Here is a 12,538-nt window from a genome sequence, read left to right on the forward strand (position 1 = left end):
GCCGGCAGCTTTTGTTTTGGCCAAAAGATTTTTTAAGCCGCAACCATAATACGGTAGACACTTTAGGCCGGGCCCTACTCTGCTGTAACCTAAACTAAACTAAATATTTGTTAAAATATGCAATGCAATACAATTTAGGTATATTTTTATTTATTTTTCAATTTTTAAAATGACCAATAATATCACATACAAGGGACAAATACCGCTACACCATGTCAAGACCACATATTACCACCACATAGTGACTGAATACTACAATACTGATCAGTAATTTAAAAATCCACAATACCATCACCATAAGTGCCATTATACACAGGAGATCTGTACTTAGTATGCAGTGTCTGTGTACAGGTAATACAGTGATCACTGGTGACATTATACACAGGACCTCTCTATATAGTATACAGTGTATAGCATCAGTGTACAGGTAACACACTAACTCACCAGTGACGTCTCTAGGTGAAGTCCTTCATCTTTGTTTTTTATCTTTCATCCAGCACAGACCGCCATCACTTCTTCCTGCCAGGACTCGTCTCTGCAGGAAATAACACAGTTATCTCTAGCTCCGCTTGCAGAACACATTACTTAATTTTTCCCAACATCTACACTACACCACATGAAGAAAAAAAGGCAACATAGTGTCACTCTGCATAGTAACAAGACAGTAAAACAGTATCCTCAAAAAAGAAATACATCACTGCAGTAATAATATTCCTTAATTAGCCCCAATGGTAATAATATTCCCCATCCTGGCCCCGTGTATCTCATTCCTGGCTTCAGCCATATGTTCTCGCATCCTGCCCTCATGAGTATCCATTCTGCCCCATATGATCTCCCCATCCTGCCCCATCTGTCTCCATTGTTTCCACCTGCCCCATGATCCTGCATGATCTGTCTCCAATCCTGCCCCCAGTGTCTCCAAACATGCCCCCATGTCTTTCATTCTGCCCCTTGTCTCCAATCATGCCCGTATCTCCATTCTGCCCCCAGTGTGTCCAGCATCCTGCCCCCAGTGTGTCCAGCATTTTGCCCCAGTGTGTCCAGCATTCTGCCCCCAGTGTCTCCAGCATGTTGCCCCCGGTGTCTCCAATATTCTGCCCCCTGTGTCTCCAGGATTCTGCCCCCAGTGTCCAGCATTCTGCCCCAGGCCGGGCCCCCCAGATCACCGCTCTCAAAAAACCCAAAAATCCAGTTCTTCTTACCTGGCCACGCTCCAGTGGCGAAGCTCCCTCCACGCAGCTGAAGCGCGCACTCACCAGCGACTGACAATGACGTCAGACGCCGGCGATGTGCGCTGCGGCTGACGTCAGCTGCCAGCCTCCGATTGGCTGGCGGCTGTTAACTATTGACATGCAGGTGCGGGCCCACACGTCAATAGCATTACACTGCCGCAGCGCCGGTAGGGGCCCAGTGAGCAGATGAGACGGGGCCCGATGCGGGCCCCCTCTGCCCACCGGGCCTCATACGCCAGTCAGGGCAGTAATGCCCTGATGGCCGCCCTGGGTAGAGGGGGCCATCGCAGCCCGCCGATACAGTTACATTCTGCGGCAGAACAGGGAGAATCAATCTCCCTTCTCTGCCGCCTGTCCGCTGTGGGCCCCTGAGCAGGCGGGGGGCGTTGCCAGCAGTGGGCCCCCCGCCTGGCATCGCAGGGTCAGCTGTATCGGCATTTAGCCGCTACAGCTGACCTCATTGATGAAGGAAGGAGCGCTGCACTACGCTCCTCCCATCATCCCCCTGTCAGCATCTGATGTCACCAACACTGACAGCGGGTGCGATGATGTCACTGCCCGGCGCCCACTGTCAGGAAATGAGCGGAAGCTTGGAGCACCGCTGGAACATGGAGGAAGAGAGGTGAGTATTGTGTTTTTTATGGGGGCTGCCTTATACTACAGGGTCTGCCTATGGGGGTGCTGCCTTTATATTGCAGAGTCTGCCTATGGGGGTGCTGCCTTGTACTACAGGGTCTGCCTATGGGGGTGCGCCTTATACTACAGGGTCTGCCTATGGGGGTGCTGCCTTATACTACAGGGTCTGCCTATGGGGTGCAGTCTTATACTACAGGGTCTGCCTGTTTAGGTGCTGCTTTATACTACAGGGTCTGCCTATAGGGGTGCTGCCTTATACTGCAGGGTCTGCCTATGGAGTGCTGTCTTAGGCTGCCGTCACACTAGCAGTATTTTACATCAGTATGTGTAAGCCAAAACCAGGAGTGGAACAAATAGAGGAAAAGTATAATAGAAACATATACACCACTTCTGCACTTATCACCCACCCCTGGTTTTGGCTTACAAATACTGATGTAAAATACTGACCAAATACTGCTAGTGTGACGGCAGCCTTATACTACAGGGTGTTGTCTTATACTACAGGGTCTGCCTGTGGGGGTGCTGCCTTATACTCCTGGGTCTGCCTATGGGGTGCTGGCTTATACTACAGGGTCTGCCTATGGGTGTGCTGTCTTGTGCTATAGAGTCTGCCTATGGGGAGTGCATTATACTATAGGACGGTTTGGTGCATTATACTATATGGAGGCCATCTAGTGGGCCATCGTACAGTGTGGGGATTACAGTGAAGGGGCCATCATACAGTGATGGAGCCATCAGTTTTGGGGCTACTAAGGGGTCAGTATACTGCATGTACTGTGTATACTGTGTGGGTGGTACTATACTGTGTATAAGAGAGCATCATGCTGTGTATAGGAGAGCTATACAGGGGAAGACTCAGGGCTTTATTAAATGTAAAGTGAGCACTTATTGTTATAGGGGAACTCAGGTTACTGTGACTGTCAAAGGGGCATGCAGGGCATAGTTTCTGGGGGCAAAATGTGGGCACTGTTTTCTAGGGCACTTGCACCTGGCATTACTATACTATAGAGAGTTGCTTTAGAATTTAGAGGGCACACAGAACCACACAGCAGGTGCAGTAATAGGGACACATAGGGCAGCAGTGGCTCAGTATTGGGGTACTAGTAGGATGAGGAGTTTGTGCAGGTTGGTAATAGATGGTGATGGGGCTGGTATATGAGAAGTGAAACGTGTCTTTGTTGTATTCTCTGCAGGTGAGTCGTTGCTGGAAGAAGTTGTCATGTCGGTCTGGGCCAGATGGAAAAGACGGGAAAAGTGAACGAGTCTATCAGAAAGAAAGTCAGCGGTAAGACATTATCTGTAACTGTGCTGTGATTTCTTATATGTTCCATAAGACTGGCACTGACCATATGGCGGTAATATCCAGGTTGGTCTTTATATAGAGATTATTTTCAGTAACATCGCGGTCATCTGCTGAGGTTCTCCTCCACTATTAGGATGTGTCACCCAGTTGTAATCAAGGTTACCTGGTTAGGGGCCCACTCAGAAGTTTCGCTCCCCTGAACCAAAACCCTAGCTATGCCTCTGCCCTGGGGAGATACCGTAATTCATTGGGTGTGGGGAAACGCATGAATTTTGTAATATTTGTACTACACTTTTTCATTCTTATTAAACCCACACCCTTAATCCGGGTCTTCTGGCAAGGATTGGGGAAGTTTTAAATTCTCCGTGGCAAGTCTGGCCAGCATTATGCTGTAAATATCTTTTAATTATTCATCAATGTTTTTGTGTCCGTCACTTGAATTTGTCAGATGCGATTCCCTTCTGATAGGTCTGTAGGGTGGGGGGGCCTCTAGTTCTTCCAACTCTCGCCTTTTGGGAGGAGAGTGGAGTCTGGCTCCTAGTTCTTGCCTAGGCAGATGCTGAGGGAGAATACTTGTTCCTGACCCTCGCTGTAGCCTTCTAGCTCGGAGGGACGGGGAATGGTTTTCAGGACTTTTTTCTTGTTAGAGAGGGAGGGGAATCTGTCACTACATTTGACCTATCTAAACTATTAATATGGGCATGGAGGTTATAGACAGCTGAGTAGAGTGATCCTGGAATGTCTATCTGATGTCTTGTTGAGAAATCCTCTATTATCACTTTTTATATAAACGACCTTTTCCAGGCTCTGGGGAGGATGGTGTCGGGAAGATAACTCTGCCTCCAGAGATTATTTTATGTGAAGAAGTCGTTACCAGTGTGATAAGAGACACACAGTGAGGACGGTTTTCAGCAGTCTATAATCTGTATCCCCATATTAATAGTTAAGGCTGGTTTCACATTTGCGGTTGTGTACGCAACGTTTCTTCTGCAATGCATGCGTTGTGTATTCCTATATTTAACATTAGGGACGCATGTGTCTGCGATCGGTTGCGTTTTGCCACGTTTGACGACATGCATTGTTTCGTCATCTGCGGTTTGGCATTTCCTATATTTCCTATATGGTACATTTGTTGCTCTTGTAATTTGTCGGCTTATTAATCAAATTTTTATGTTTGAAGGTTAATACCAGACTTGTGTGTGTTTTAGGGCGAGTTTCATGTGTCAAGTTGTGTGTGTTGAGTTGCCTGTGGCGACATGCATGTAGCGACTTTTGTGAGATGGGTTTTGTGTGGCGACATGCGTGTAGCAACTTTTTGTGTGTCGAGTTGCATGTGACAGGTAAGTGTAGCAAGTTGTGTGCAGCAAGTTTTGCGCATGGTGAGTTTTGCGCGTGGCGAGTTTTATGTGTGGTGCGTTTTGAGTATGTGCAAGTTTTGTGTGAGGCAACTTTTGCATGTGTTGCAACTTTTGTGCATGTGGCAATTTTTCTGCATGTGCAAGTTTTACGTGTGGCGAGTTTTCCATGAGGTGAGTTTTGCACATGTGGCTAGTTTTGCGTGAGCCTAGTTTTGCATGTGGCAAATTTTTCACGTGGCGAGTTTTAAGCGGTGACTTTTGTGTTTTGACTTTTATGAGGCGAGGTTGGTGTATGTGTGGTGAAATGTGTGCTGAGGGTGGTATATGTGTTCAAACACGTGGTAGTGTGTGGCACATTTTGTGTGTGTGTTCATATCCCCGTGTGTGGTGAGTATCCCATGTCGGAGCCCCACCTTAGCAACTGTACGGTATATACTCTTTCGCACCATCCCTCTCATTCTTTAAGTCCCCCTTGTTCACATCTGGCAGCTGTCAATTTGCCTCCAACACTTTTCCTTTCACTTTTTCCCCATTATGTAGATAGGGGCAAAATTGTTTGGTAAATTGGAAAGCCCGGGGTTAAAATTTCGCCTCACAACATAGCCTATGACGCCTTCAGGGTCCAGACGTGTGACCGTGCAAAATTTTGTGGCTGTAGCTGCGACGGTGCAGATGCCAATCCCGGACACACACACACACACACACACACACACACACACACACACACACACACACACACACACACACACACACACACACACACACACACACACACACACACACCTTTATATATTAGATATATATATCGATAGATAGATATATTGATAATAGATAGATAGAAAATAGATAAACAGATGATTGATAGATACGATAGATAGATGGATACGATAGATACGATAGATGAATCACACAAGCGAGAAACTCGGATGAATCTCGCATCTTAATACCCGACACTGCCGCCAGCACTCGGGAGCGGCGCGTGCAGCTGCATGTATTTCTATGCAGCTGCACGCTCCACTCCCGAGTGCCGGCGCCAGTGTTGGGTATTAAGATGCAAGACTCGTCCGAGTTTCTCACATGTGTGATCCTGGCCTTAAATAAAGACACACATATGAAATCTGCGTTAGGCTGGGGTCACACACGCAAGAAACTCACACAAGTCTCTCGCTTCAATACCTGGCACTGCCACCGGCACTCGGGAGCGGAGCATGCGGCTGCATGCATTTCTATGCAGCTTAACGCTCCGGTCCCAAGTGCCCGTGGCAGTGCCGGGTATTGACGCCGGCCTTAAATGCAATATGTTTAATTTAAAAAAAAAAAAATGGCTTGGGCTCTCGTGCAATTTTCTGCACCAGAGAGGGAAAGCCAGTGCCTGGGGGACTGATGTTTGTAGCCTGGGAAGGGGTTAATACCCATGGAGCTTCCCAGAATATGAATATCAGCCAGCAGCTGTCTGCGTAGCCTTTACTGACTATAAAAATAGGGGGACCCCAAAAAAATGACGTGGGGTCCCCCTATATTTTATAGCCAGAAAGGCTACGCAGGCAGCTGCGGGCTGATATTCATAGCTTAGAGAGGGGCCATGGATACTGGCCCCCCCGCTACAAATACCAGCCCGCAGCCACCCCAGAAATGGCACATCTGTAAGATGCGCCAATTCAGGCACTTAGCCCCTCTCTTCCCACTCCCCTGTAGCTGTGGGATATGGGGTAATAAGGGGTTAATGTCACCTTGCTAATATAAGGTGACATTAAGCCCGGTTAATAATGGAGAGGCTTCAATAAGACGCCTATCCATCACTAATCCTATTGTAGTGAAAGTGTAGAAAAAAAAATTAAGACACAGCCAGAAAAAAGTATTTTATTATTCTTAATTTCACCATACTTACCATACTTGAGCGCCTGCAAAAGAAGTAAAAATAATAAACCAACCGTATACTTACTTTCCGCCGTAGTCCAATTAATAACGAATGTCCCACGACGATCTCCACTATAGAACAGTGACATCGGGTGATGTCACTGCTCTATAGGCCCTCCAGTGACACACTGACAGGAAACAATGGCTCCTGCAGTGTATCACTGAGGTTACCTTAGTTCATAGCCTCACTTTATGGCAAAGCTGTGTGAGAATTTTCCCACACAGCAGTGCTAAAAGTGAGACTAGGGACTATTTTCTCACAGGGGCGGAGGAATACTGTTATGATCTGGTGGTTTAGGAGCAACATGGGACAAGCTCTGAAGGAAGTGGTACCTGTACTGACCGCAGTCCCTAAGCTCAACACAACACTAGAAGTAGCTGTGGGATGCTCCTGACACTCCCTAGGCACCTCGTCACAGCCTGAGAACTAACTATCCCTAAAGATAGAAACAGGAAAACTATCTTGCCTCAGAGAAAATCCCCAAAGGATAGATAGCCCCCCACAAGTAATGACTGTGAGTGGAGAGGGAAAAGACATACACAGAATTAAACCAGGATGAGCACAGGAGGCCAGTCTAGCTAGACAGATAGGACAGGATGGAATACTGTGCGGTCAGTATAAAACACTACAAAAAATCCACACAGAGTTTACAAAAATCTCCACACCTGACTAAAGGTGTGGAGGGTAAATCTGCTTCCCAGAGCTTCCAGCTACACAGAATTAATTCATACTGACAAGCTGGACAAACATAGAAATCACAGAACGGATAAGTCCACAACCTGTGGACAGAAAAGAGCAAGCAAGGACTTAGCTTTGCTGAACTGGTCAGGATAACAGAGAAATCCAAAGAGATGTGAATCCAACCAGGAACCATTGACAAGTGGCACAAGCTGAAGGAAAGAGCCAGGCTAAATAGCCGAGCAGAATAGACAATCAGTGGAAGCAGCTGCTGACTGCTAAATCCAAGGAGCAGCCATTCCACTTACAACCACCAGAGGGAGCCCAAGAGCGGAATTCACAACAGTACCCCCCCCTTGAGGAGGGGTCACCAAACCCTCACCAGAGCCCCCAGGCCGATCAGGATGAGCCAAGTGAAAAGCACGAACCAAATCGGTGGCATGGACATCGGAGGCAACAACCCAAGAATTATCCTCCTGGCCATAACCCTTCCACTTGATAAGATACTGAAGCCTCCGCCTCGAAAAACGAGAATCCAAAATTTTCTCAACCTCATATTCCAACTCTCCCTCAACCAACACCGGGGCAGGAGGATCAACTGAGGGAACAACGGGCACCACATATCTCCGCAACAAAGTTCTATGGAAAACATTATGAATGGCAAAAGAGGCTGGAAGAGCCAAATGAAAAGACACCGGATTGATAATTTCAGAAATCTTATAAGGACCAATAAACCGAGGCTTAAACTTAGGGGAAGAAACCTTCATAGGAACATGACGAGAAGACAACCAAACCAAATCCCCCACATGAAGCCGGGGACCAACACACCGACGGCGGTTAGCAAAACGTTGAGCCCTTTCCTGAGACAACGTCAAATTATCCACCACATGAGTCCAAATCTGCTGCAGCCTGTCCACCACAGAATCCACACCAGGACAATCAGAAGGCTCAACCTGCCCAGAAGAAAAACGAGGATGAAAACCAAAATTACAAAAGAAAGGTGAAACCAAAGTAGCCGAACTAGCCCGATTATTAAGGGCAAACTCGGCCAACGGCAAGAAAGCCACCCAATCATCCTGATCAGCAGACACAAAGCATCTCAAATAGGTCTCCAAGGTCTGATTAGTTCGCTCAGTTTGGCCATTAGTCTGAGGATGAAACGCCGAAGAAAAAGACAAATCAATGCCCATCCTAGCACAAAAGGCCCGCCAAAACCTAGAGACAAACTGAGAACCTCTGTCAGACACAATATTCTCTGGAATGCCATGCAAACAAACCACATGCTGAAAAAACAATGGAACCAAATCTGAGGAGGAAGGCAACTTAGGCAAAGGTACCAGATGGACCATTTTAGAGAACCGGTCACAAACAACCCAGATAACAGACATCTTCTGGGAAACAGGAAGATCCGAAATAAAATCCATGGAAATATGCGTCCAGGGCCTCTCAGGGACCGGCAAAGGCAAAAGCAACCCACTAGCGCGGGAACAGCAAGGCTTGGCCCGGGCGCAAGTCCCACAGGACTGCACAAAAGCATGCACATCGCGCGACAAGGAAGGCCACCAAAAGGACCTAGCAACCAAATCTCTGGTACCAAAAATCCCAGGATGACCAGCCAACACTGAACAATGAACCTCAGAAATCACCTTACTTGTCCATCCATCAGGAACAAACAGCTTCCCCACTGGACAGCGGTCAGGCCTATCAGCCTGAAATTCCCGAAGCACCCGCCGCAAATCAGGGGAGATGGCAGAAAGAATCACCTCTTCCTTAAGAATGCCAACCGGCTCAAGGACTCCAGGAGAATCAGGCGAAAAACTCCTAGAGAGGGCATCAGCCTTAACATTCTTAGATCCCAGAAGATACGAGACCACAAAATGAAAACGGGAGAAAAACAGGGACCATCGAGCCTGTCTAGGATTCAGCCGCTTGGCCGACTCAAGGTAAATCAGATTCTTATGATCAGTCAAGACCACAACGCGGTGCTTAGCTCCCTCAAGCCAATGAAGCCACTCCTCAAACGCCCACTTCATAGCCAACAACTCCCGATTGCCGACATCATAATTGCGTTCCGCAGGCGAAAACTTTCTGGAAAAAAAAGCACACGGTTTCATCAAAGAACCATCAGAATCCCTCTGAGACAAAACGGCCCCTGCCCCAATCTCAGAAGCATAAACCTCAACCTAAAAAGGAAGAGAAACATCCGGCTGACGCAACACAGGGGCAGAAGTAAATCGGCGTTTAACCTCCCGAAAGGCCTCAACAGCCGCAGAGGACCAATTCGTCACATCAGCGCCTTTCTTCGTCAAATCAGTAAGGGGCTTAACCACACTGGAAAAGTTGGCAATGAAACGGCGATAGAAATTAGCAAAGCCCAAAAATTTTTGAAGGCTCGTCACAGATGTGGGTTGAATCCAGTCATGAATAGCTTGGACCTTAACAGGATCCATTTCCATATACGAGGGAGAAAAAATAAAACCCAAAAAAGAGACCTTCTGAACTCCGAATAGGCACTTAGACCCCTTCACAAATAAAGCATTATCACGAAGGATCTGGAACACCATCCTGACCTGCTTCACATGAGACTCCCAATCATCGGAAAAAATCAAAATATCATCCAAATATACAACCATGAATTTATCAAGATAATTGCGGAAAATATCATGCATAAAGGATTGGAAGACAGATGGAGCATTAGAGAGCCCGAATGGCATCACAAGGTATTCAAAATGGCCTTCGGGCGTATTAAATGCAGTTTTCCATTCGTCACCCTGTTTAATACGAACATGATTATATGCCCCTCGGAGGTCAATCTTAGTAAACCAACTAGCCCCCTTAATCTGAGCAAACAAATCAGAAAGCAAAGGCAAGGGGTATTGGAATTTGACCGTGATCTTATTAAGAAGACAATAATCTGTACAGGGTCTCAAGGAGCCATCCTTCTTAGCAACAAAAAAGAAACCCGCTCCCAATGGTGACGAAGACGGACGAATATGCCCTTTCTCCAAAGATTCCTTAACATAGCTCCGTATGGCGGCATGCTCTGGCACAGACAGATTGAAAAGTCGGCCCTTAGGGAACTTACAACCAGGAATCAAGTTAATAGCACAATCACAGTCCCTATGTGGAGGAAGGGAACTGGACTTGGGCTCATCAAATACATCCTGGAAATCCGACAAAAACTCAGGGACCTCAGAAGAGGGGGAAGAGGAAATTGACATCAAAGGAACGTTACTATGAACCCCTTGACAACCCCAACTAGTCACAGACATAGTTTTCCAATCCAGCACCGGATTATGTTCCTGTAACCATGGAAAACCCAGTACAACAACATCATGCAGGTTATGCAACACCAGAAAACTGCAATTTTCCTGATGTGCAGGAGCCATGTACATAGTCATCTGCTTCCAGTACTGAGGTTTATCCTTGGCCAATGGTGTAGCATCAATGCCCCTCAAAGGAATAGGGCTTCTGCAAAGGCTGCAAGGAAAAACCACAGCGCCTGGCGAATTCTAAGTCCATTAAGTTCAGGGCAGCGCCTGAATCCACAAATGCCATGACAGAAAAGGACGACAATGAGCAAATCAGGGTCACAGATAAAAGAAATTTAGGCTGTACAGTACTAATGGTAACAGACCTAGCGACCCTCCTAGTACGTTTAGGGCAATCAGAAATAACATGAGCAGAATCACCACAGTAAAAACACAGCCTATTCTGACGTCTGAATTCCTGCCGTTCTGTTCTAGTCAAAATCCTATCACATTGCATAGGTTCAGGACTCTGCTCAGAGGACACTGCCATATGGTGCATAGCTTAGCGCTTGCGCAGACGCCGATCAATCTGAATGGCTAGAGACATAGATTCGCTCAAACCAGTAGGCGTAGGGAAGCCCACCATAACATCTTTAAGGGCTTCAGAAATACCTTTTCTGAAAATAGCAGCCAGAGCATCCTCATTCCATTTAGTGAGCACAGACCATTTCCTAAATTTCTGGCAGTATAATTCTGCCGCTTCCTGACCTTGACACAAGGCCAACAGGGTTTTTTCTGCATGATCCACAGAATTAGGTTCGTCATACAATAATCCGAGCGCTTGAAAAAATGCGTCTACATTCAGCAATGCCGGATCCCCTGATTCAAGGGAGAATGCCCAGTCCTGAGGGTCACCACGCAGCAAGGATATGATGATTTTAACTTGCTGAATGGGATCACCAGAAGAACGGGGTTTCAAAGCAAAAAACAATTTGCAGTTATTTTTAAAGTTCAAAAACTTGGATCTGTCCCCAAAAAACAAATCAGGAGTAGGAATTCTAGGCTCCAAAGCCGGAGTCTGGACAACATAATCTTGGATACTCTGTACTCTTGCAGCAAGTTGATCCACACGAGAAAACAAACCCTGAACATCCATGCCAGAGCATAAATCCTGAACCACCCAGAGATCAAGAGGAAAAAAAGACAGAACAGAGCACAGAAAAAAAAATGGCTGAGAATTTTTTCCTTCTTTTGAGATGCATTTAATTCATTTTTGGCCACTTGTACTGTTATGATCTGGTGGTTTAGGAGCAACATGGGACGAGCTCTGAAGGAAGTGGTACCTGTACTGACCGCAGTCCCTAAGCTCAACACAACACTAGAAGTAGCCGTGGGATGCTCCTGACACTCCCTAGGCACCTCGTCACAGCCTGAGAACTAACTACCCCTAAAGATAGAAACAGGAAAAGTAAAAATAATAAACCAACCGTATACTTACTTTCCGCCGTAGTCCAATTAATAACAAATGTCCCACGACGATCTCCACTATAGAACAGTGACATCGGGTGATGTCACTGCTCTATAGGCCCTCCAGTGACACACTGACAGGAAACAATGGCTCCTGCAGTGTATCACTGAGGTTACCTTAGTTCATAGCCTCACTTTATGGCAAAGCTGTGTGAGAATTTTCCCACACAGCAGTGCTAAAAGTGAGACTAGGGACTATTTTCTCACAGGGGCGGAGGAATACTGTTATGATCTGGTGGTTTAGGAGCAACATGGGACGAGCTCTGAAGGAAGCTCTACCTGTACTGACCGCAGTCCCTAAGCTCAACACAACACTAGAAGTAGCCGTGGGATGCTCCTGACACTCCCTAGGCACCTCGTCACAGCCTGAGAACTAACTACCCCTAAAGATAGAAACAGGAAAACTATCTTGCCTCAGAGAAAATCCCCAAAGGATAGATAGCCCCCCACAAGTAATGACTGTGAGTGGAGAGGGAAAAGACATAAACAGAATGAAACCAGGATGAGCACAGGAGGCCAGTCTAGCTAGACAGATAGGACAGGATGGAATACTGTGCGGTCAGTATAAAACACTACAAAAAATCCACACAGAGTTTACAAAAATCTCCACACCTGACTAAAGGTGTGGAGGGTAA

This window comes from Ranitomeya imitator, chromosome 3 (assembly GCF_032444005.1).
Source record: "Ranitomeya imitator isolate aRanImi1 chromosome 3, aRanImi1.pri, whole genome shotgun sequence".
Classification (NCBI taxonomy): Eukaryota; Metazoa; Chordata; class Amphibia; order Anura; family Dendrobatidae; genus Ranitomeya; species Ranitomeya imitator.